The following is a 9,570-nucleotide window of genomic DNA, read 5'->3' as shown; positions in this document are numbered from 1 at the left end:
AATCAAGTAGTTCAACACAGAACTAGTACTAACAGAAACACCAGAGTTGTTTGCACAAAAGTTTGTATGTGTACAGTATGCGAATACCATGTGTAAGTCCAGCCCAATTGTGGTATCCATCCGAGTTTAGTTAACACAATTTACGACACCGAGGTCGCCTCATCTTTCGTAAGACAACAAACCAAGGCTTCAGGATATGTCCATGTCATAGCAATAAATCAGCTACTCCAATAACAGAGTACATATGTTTTCTAGTTACGGTGCTTACATCTTACACACAAATCAATCTACTTTGCTAACGAAAAGTGCTGAGTCATCACATGGTTGTCCTCACAACAATACAACTAAAACATACTATCATACAAAATGGTCGTTATAGTTTGCACACCAACGGTACATCGTACAAGTAGCAAATCTCGAGAATCCGGTTATTCAAAAAACGTGAAAGTGTTTCTACACCAAGTCGGTATGTTGACGAAAGGATATATTGTAATATCATGATCGATTTGCATTCGTTGGTCACAAAATGTCACTCCTCTAAATAATTATTTTTCACTCAAACACAAAAGCATACTTGTCACCATTCGTTTTCATCAAGCACGAGTTCAAGAAACTTACTTACTACGACATGAATTGTTATTTTTATGTTGTGTAAATAGGTAATAATTAATTTTAGTAACATTATATCAACATCATCGAGTTGTGCGAATAGATTTACATGCGGTCTTGTGGTTTTAATCGAAGTACACAGCACGGTCTAATGTAGAGCCATCTCTATTGTACAGCAACTCGGTAATCGAGATACATGCGGTCACATTTAAACAACGATCTTGTTTCGTCGCACCAAAAATATGTTTACTATCGCGATACTCTGCACAGGCCGTGCAAATCCTTTTCATACTCGTAATAGTATACCAACAGCTACCGGTGACAACGTTTAACAATACCAACGACACTAAACATACGATACCTACCCAAGTAAAATTACCATTTTCACCTGGAGGTCAGTCGTTACCCGAGTAGAAATACCATTATCCTTTGGAGATGTATCGTTTACTCAGAGTAACAATACATTTTCACTTGGGGGTCTATCGTTTCCTAGAGTAACAAACCCCTTTTCCTTTGGAAATGTATTTTTTCCCTGGGTAACAAACCTTTTTCACTTGGAAATATATTTTTTCTCTGGGTAACAAACCTTTTTCACTTGGAAATATATTTTTTCCCTGAGCAACAAACCATTTTCACCTGGAAATATATTTTTTTCCCTGAGCAACAAACCATTTTCACTTGGAAATACATTTTTCCCCTGAGCAACAAACCATTTTCACTTGGCGGGTCGTCGTTTACCTGAGTAAAAATATCATTTTCCTTTGGAGATCTGGCGTTTACCCAGTGTAACAATACATTTTCTCTTGGTCATCTAGCTTTTCCTAGAGTAACAAAACCATTTTCAATTTGAAATCTGACAAACACACCTGACAATTTGGTATTTGTTGTATTGACGATAGTTTGAAATAGATTACAACGAACAGTGACGGAAATATACAGGGACTACCGGTTTCAGAGTATACCCCCATCAGTCGTATCACATCAATATCATCGGTTAACCACATACAATATGCTCTTGTACACCGAAATGCATGTTTTGGAAAATTGGACAATAGGCCTCGATAGTTCTGTGATGTCCGGGTTCGTGCTTTGGATTTTCCAGGGTCAAAATGTCTGAATAAAACACCTCCTCGACGATGGTTGGTTATGTGGATAACGGTGTTCGGAAAACGGTTGGATTTATGTCACCCATCGCGATAACAATTCCAGGCCGAGTTTTCCCCCGCATGTTTACTATATTGTGTCTTTATTGGTCAATGTATGTCTCGACATTCAGTTTGAAATCGGAAACCCTGATAAAGTATGTAACCGGATCCGGATATCAACTCTGAATCGATAAACCAATGAACAATATTCAAAGTAAACATGTTAAACCCTGTGTTTCCACGAAAAAATACCATCCAGACATACGTCGCGCTTGTTTGCCCACACCAGTATACGCGTAAATGGAGGTGTGTGACATTGCATGCAATGTGTTGGTATACAAACATCGGGGAGTAAGCCTTCGATCCACAGACATTATCATAGCCGGTAATTTTGATGCAGATCGAATGTCATCACACCCGATAACAATACCAATAAGACACATTGCAATGACTCTGAGTCCGCGCTATTACATCGATATTTCGACACCGTTCACTGATTTATTCGATGGTTTTATCGCGTTGTAACATTACAAGATAGTCATGACCCTATCTGTAGACGGACCACCCAGACCACTGGCGACTGGATACATCGGTCAATATCCATCGTGTTGTCGACACCGAAGTTTTCTGCTGAGACTACAGCGTTTGATCTAGGTCAGTGGTTCCCAACCTGTGGTACGCGTACCACTAGTGGTACGCGAAGGTCTTCCAGGTGGTACGCGAGTAGATTCTGTTTTTTTCGACCGAAGGGAGTTACTAGTTCAGGTGACGTTGATTTTGAGTTTTTTGAAGCCGTCGTCTCACGCTATTTCCCAGCTGCTAATTTTCCGTTATACGTGGGAATGCGAGCAAGGATTTTCATCCCTGATGACTATCAAGTCGAAGAAACGGAACCGACTTGTTGCGCCCATACATGACTTTCGATGCGCTGTAAGCAAACGTATGCCACGCATCGACAAGCTAGTGGAAAATAAACAAATGCAGCCATCGCATTAAATAAATTGACTTTTGTTGTGTTTTTTTATTTCATTAAGTTGTTCTTCTTGTGACTGGTGGTGAAAAAAACAATTCCATACATCCCATCAACCCTGGCTGATATAATGCCTAGTTCAGGGGTGTCAAACTCAAATTGCAGCACGGGCCGGATCGAAGTCATGAAATCTCTCGTGGGCAGGACCAGTCAACGGAATCCAAAATGTTGCTCGTGCCATTTCTTCTCGCTGGAATACTTTATTATCAAGCATACGGATCGTAGGGGTTTCATTCTAGCGAGTCGCAACACCAATATTTGCGAGCAATGAAATTGGCGAAAATACGATGTTTGTCCGGTTGAATACAGTTAAGAACCACTAAAACAATGGCATTACCAGCGATACAAGTAGACATATTTCAGTGTTCCCTTTGCTTTATTCCAGGGGTGGCCAACCTGCGACCGTAAGAGGGAATTTGTTCGGTCGTAGACACGCAATTCAATTAGTATGTGTTGGCGGCCGTCGACATGCAAGTGGAATTTACGAATTGACTTCCTATTTCTTGAAAGATTTTAATTAATCTTGAAATTTTCTTCGCGCTGCGCGCGATTCAATGCAACCACATTTCGATTTTAATATAGTAACACCCTTTGCAATCACAGCCCCACAATACAGATGCGAACATCAGTGAAAATGATGCGCCTCACATGGAAATATCAGATCGGAATCGTGTGCTCCTCACTATACTAACAATCCTGATCGGAGGTCAAGAAATAACAGCATGCTACAAAGTGACTAATACCAATTGGCCCACCCGAAGATGCATCATAATTTATAACTTGCTTTAAAATTTTGAAAACATCCCTACAACAACTCTCACCAGTGAATCTGATCACACGGGATGAGACAGGATAAATGTTTTATGGTATTATGTAAGACTACTAATTTCAATGACGAAATTCATCGGTGAATCTGAAGTTTTTTCGCGCTTCGCGCGACTATGAGCACTTCCTTCCTTCACATTACCAGTGACCACTCGCGATTTTGGTGCGCATAGTAAGCCTATCATTAAATAGATTAGTCCGGAGTTCACCAGAAATGGACATAGACACTTCCTGGGTATTTGGCCTCCAGCTCGTTCATTACGACTATGCCCTAGAATGCGGCAGAGTAGTCGAAATGCGGCCGTAAATGGCAAAAAGGTTGGCCACCCCTGCCTTAGTCATAATCTGGTGTTAGGCCCTGCGTATGCGTTGTTATGAATACAAGATATTTAACTATCAACGCGGACGTTGTAATTTGGTTTATTACTGTGGATGTGATGGATAATATAATCTTTTTTCAATGTACTCAGAATTGCTATGCGGGCCGGATAAAATCGTCCGGCGGGCCGTATGTTTGACATCCCCGGCCTAGTTTAATAGAATTTGTTAATACACCTCGCATAGGTCAAATACGTGAGTATGACGTCATAAATAGTGGAAACGCACGTAACGTATATAGGTGGTACGCGAGCACTGCATAAAACCTCAAAATGGTACGTGGATGGAAAAAGGTTGGGAACCACTGATCTAGGTGAACTATCGAAGTACGGGTACTCGAAATGATTGCGATCAGTCTTTCAGTCACGATGAATGGATGTCGCTACTCCCACATAACGACTCCGGATAAATATCGTGAACAGTGATTCTGCAAATCTCGGACTGATACTGTGATCCAATAAGGTATGTTTCTGTGGAATGAAGACTGCAATCGTACACCACAATAGAGCACTACCTCGCGATTTCACACGCAATCATAAAACACACTTTCGTAAGGGTCCAGTTCGTCCGGTGACATTTCGAAACGGTCATCACCACAAGAGATCGAGGTCGCTCTCGTCATATCGGTAACATTTTGAAACGGTATCACCACAAGGCTATTGACGTCGGTTCAGTTGGTCATGTCAATCCGTTTCACAACCCACCGTTTTTCAAGTCCCCACACCATAGTGTTACGACACAGACAAGAAGCGTCGGTGGAAATATTAAAACACGGAAGGCACTCTTTGGTGTTATTTAACATGGATTTTGCACCCGACGAACCTCACATTCGAGCGATGAATTGGATTGACGATTGTATTATTGACATCGAAAGGAAAGAAATGTATCGTTTTATCGGATTCGTACATATCCAACTAAAATCTGGGTATATGATTGTGCACGGTTCGCATATTTGACTGTGAACGCTCTATTGGTATATGCTGTACAGTTCAATTTCACCACCAACCGTAGTCGTGCGAATAACCATATATTGGTTCCATGTTTGTGTGTCTGTATGTCATGCTTCAGATTGACTCAGAGTCATTGCAATGTGTCTTATTGGTATGACATTGTTATCGGGGGTGAGTAGTATAGTAGATCGCTCGTGGTGTGCCATTGTGTCTTATGGGCCCGCTCGCACGGTGCCTCGAAACTCGTGTTGGCACGGTGACCCTTTTGACCCCCCCTATCTCTCGCACGGTGCCATTGTGTCTTATGGAGCCTCTCACACGGTAACCCTTTTCGGCATAGGCATCTCTCACACGGTGCCTCGAAAACTCGTGTTGGTGAGTCGTACTTTCAAGTATAGGCATCTCTCGCACGGTGCCGTTGCGTCTTATGACCCCTCTCACACGGTAACTCTTTTCAGTATAGCGATCGCTCGCACGCGGCTGGGAAACTCGTGTTGGCATGCGGCTCTTTTGTCTTATGGGTGCGTTGGCATGCGGCTATTGCGTCTCGTGGTCGCGCGGTAACCCTTTTCAGTATAGGGATCGGTCGCAAGCGGCTTCGTTGTTGACATGTCGTACTTCGTGTTGAATATGTATCAAGTAAATAGGCATGTGATTGGTCCTTAGGTAATGTGTATATTCCAAATTACGGCGAGTACGACAATGATATATCGTTATTCTTATGGACGCGGCGATGATTCGCACTTTCAGCCATCTCTCGCGCGGTGTTGAATATGTACGAGTCACCAACAATAACCGCACAAACGGAAACGTGGCTTGTTGTGAGGATTTACGCAGTGCGTGCGACAGACGGCGATTCGAATATCAACAATAGTCGCGTTCGCAAACTAACACTTCAAAAAGATGTGAAATATTTGTAAAATCCTACGATCGCTCACAAGATACCACTTCCGGCATATCAATCTATCACTCAATACACAACCGAAGTTGAATTGTAATTGAATGCGTAAATTTATCACCTCGACATCAAAATTCGAAAACAACAACTTGATGCTTTATGTTCTCACTCTAATTTCATGATAAGTGTAATAAGTGCCGAATAACAGATACACCACCGGCGAGACTTGAATACCAACAAATTGTCACTTACTTCTATTCTAGCCGTAATCCTTTGTGAAGTTAACGCTTATTCAAAAAGGTGTGAAATATTTACAAAACCCCGCGATCACTGACAAGATAATGTCTCGGACATAACCATCTTTCACGACTTGGTGTCATAACCATACCGATCGCTCACGCGGTGAAATTTTAGTAATCAGTTTGTCACAGAACTTGATTTCGCTGGTAAGATTTAACAAGTAACGAATAACAGACCACCAATGCCGGTAACTTGAATAGCGACAACTTGTCACTTATTTCCGCTCTAACCCTAATCCTCTGTGAAGTGAACGCTTATTCAAAAGGGTGTGATATAATTTTAAAATCCGACGACCACTCACCGGATAATGCTTCAGACATAGCAATCCCTCATGCCCGCTCACAAGGTAATATTTCGGTAATTAGTTTGTCCCAGAACCATCGCAGACGGTGATTCGAAAACCAACAATTTGTCACTTGCCCGCGATCGCTATATGTTTCACGCCTCTCGAATAGTGGCTGACTTTAGTTGCGTGATAAGATCCATGAAAATATTCAATCAATGTGTTAGTTTGTCAACTTGAAATGTAACTCACTACACAAATCAAGTTGAATCGTATTTGAATGTATTGATTCGACCCAACTCAAATCCTATTAACGCGATCTGTTGAATCGAACGTAACCTGAATATTACTGACGCCAACATTCACCCGCATCGGATCATTCACACATTCCACGCCGCTGTTTTAACACTTATAGAATCAATACCAACTATCTCTAACCCGATAATATTCAATCATTTTGGTAATTTGCCAACTTTAAATCCATTCGCGGGATGTACTAAAGGTAAATCCAAATAATCCAGAATGAAATATTTGGACTTTGACATTGCGCGAATTGAAATAGGTTTGACAAACATGACTACCAACTTTCACCCAGTCACATTTCAAGATTATACTTTGAAACAATCCTTGAAACTGACAACTCTATTCATGACTCCGTTTCCGTTTGTAAAATAGTGTTTCAGAAATACTATCGCGATATTTTAATGTGTTACTACACACAATAGAATCAGTCAATGAAATACCACCTGTTGTAAATATTTCTAACTTGACAACCACTTGTGCATACCGTGATCAAGTTGCGACGCGATGAGTTAAATCGGGATATTTCAATCTATTTGTCGAAACCTTGAACAAACTATCAGGTTATTTTTTGTTGTAATCGAGTGAACGGAAATAGTATTATGTCTCAACATTTTAACATCTTCCCATACACAAAAGAGTAAAATACAAAAAAACCTTGTCAAGTCAATCCGTTTGTAACTTACCCAACCAAAGCAAAAAGTATCCTTATGAAAAGTAGACAAGACTACGTGAGTAATCACCACAATCCAAAATCCATAGCAAGTTCGGCTGTATTCATAGTCCACCAACTCGTATTTTTTATTCCACTGTAAAAGTCGTTACTATTCCGCAAGACAAAGAAATTACTATGTGGTATATTTTGTAAGACAAAAGTAATTACTTCTCAGTGCGGCGACTTGAGATTAACATAATATGTTTGAGTGTACGAGATTTGACAGTCTGACCATCGTAGTTGAGAATTCTTACGATCAAACGCGGGTGTTATATTGAGAATTTTCACGAATTGACACATTGATTTTGACATATGAGATTTTGTAATAGTTGATCACGACTTGATTATTAAATTATTCGCGTTAATTAGACCCGGTGTTGTGTTGAAAGTTATGACAGTAACAAACTTTTCGGAAACGTTGTTATTAACATATTGATTTGTAAAACTATACTTGTCTGAAATGTTCTTGATTTGAAAGATATTCCGTGTTGGTACAAATCACTCTGCGTATTGCGGATATCAGAAAATATTTTACAAATGTAATTGTTTCCAGTACCCAAGACTAAAGATGACACAACAATTTCGTTTGCTGATTAACAACCGATACAATACTTTATCATCATAATCCGCGGTGAGAATTGAAACACTTCCGCGCATTACCCGGTGTCAAGATATCACACTAGGTGAATTGACATACCGCCGCTTGAATAATACCTAATCCGTTCGAACCATTTCACATACTTTGATCATTACAAAAGTAAATTGTGATATGTTTGTTAGATGCATCCAATTCAGCTAGAAATGCCTGGTGCACAACAATCGTAATATCAAAAAAGTACTTGCTACACTGTTATTTGCTAAACCTGTTTTGCATTGTTGTTCATTTGTAGTATTGATTGAAATTGTTCTTGAACCCTCAAATAATAATTCCTGACATGAAACCAAGCCGCTGAAAGTCGTTACCATCACGAAGATACAATGTGTACGATGTTTGTCAAATGTGTCCTACCTGGCCAACAGAAAACAATTTTCACTAGCTTGGTAATGAAACCGAAGTCTCCATTCGATATTTTGTTTGTGTCAAATACTTTACAATGAACACATTTGCGTGGTTGAGCTTTACATCATCAAGCTGTTATTTGTAAATCAAGATTTCGGTAAACTTGTAAATGTATCGTTTAACTAACCGACATTTAGTGATTGGGGAACACACTAAACGATACACATCCATCTCCATAATACTGCATTGATCTTAATTTCCATCATCGTGATAATCGAAGTACTTTTGTTTTGAATTCATAACAATCGGCTTTTCTATGACATGATAAATTAGAAGATTTAGAAGATTGGTTGCATATCACTAAAAATAATATACCACACATATTATTACTGTTACGCCATTCATCGGTATTTTTTCCGTTGTCGATTTTCAAACGAGTAAAATTTATTACTTGAGTTGCTCTGCTTAATGTAAATGCAAACTCGCCCGTCTTTCAACAACAAACAATGTTAAAAAAGTATGCAATCAAACACAACAAGTTTTACGATACTAATTATTATCCCACATAACCCATTTCTTACCGAAGACATATGAAATATATTCATGTCACACGAAAATATTCGCTCATGCTACGAACATACGCAATGATTGGTGGTGCTTTCAAACTGTTTCGATATCACAAGAACTTTATTGTCTGAATGGGTGTTCATGTATCTTAATAATCAAATAGTTCAACACAGAACTAGTACTAACAGAAACATCAGAGAGTTGTTTACACAAAAGTTTGTATGTGTACAGTATGCGAATACCATGTGTAAGTCCAGCACAATTGCAGTATCCATACGAGTTTAGTTAACACAATTTACGACACCGAGGTCACCTCATCTTTCGTTAGACAACAAACCAAGGCTTCAGGATATGTCCATGTCATACCAATAAATCAGCTACTCCAACAACAGAGTGCATATGTTTTCTAGTTACGGTGCTTACATCTTACACACAAATCAATCTACTTTGCTAACAAAAAGTGGTGAGTCATCATATGGTTGCCCTAGCAACAAAAACATACTATCATACAAAATGATCGTTATAGTCACCAACGGTACATCGTACAAGTAACAAGTCTCGAGAATCCAG

This window comes from Botryllus schlosseri, chromosome 7, assembly GCF_051294905.1.
Source record: "Botryllus schlosseri isolate E-star chromosome 7, Bs_hap1, whole genome shotgun sequence".
Lineage (NCBI taxonomy): Eukaryota > Metazoa > Chordata > Ascidiacea > Stolidobranchia > Styelidae > Botryllus > Botryllus schlosseri.
Note: the sequence above shows the minus strand (reverse complement) of the source record.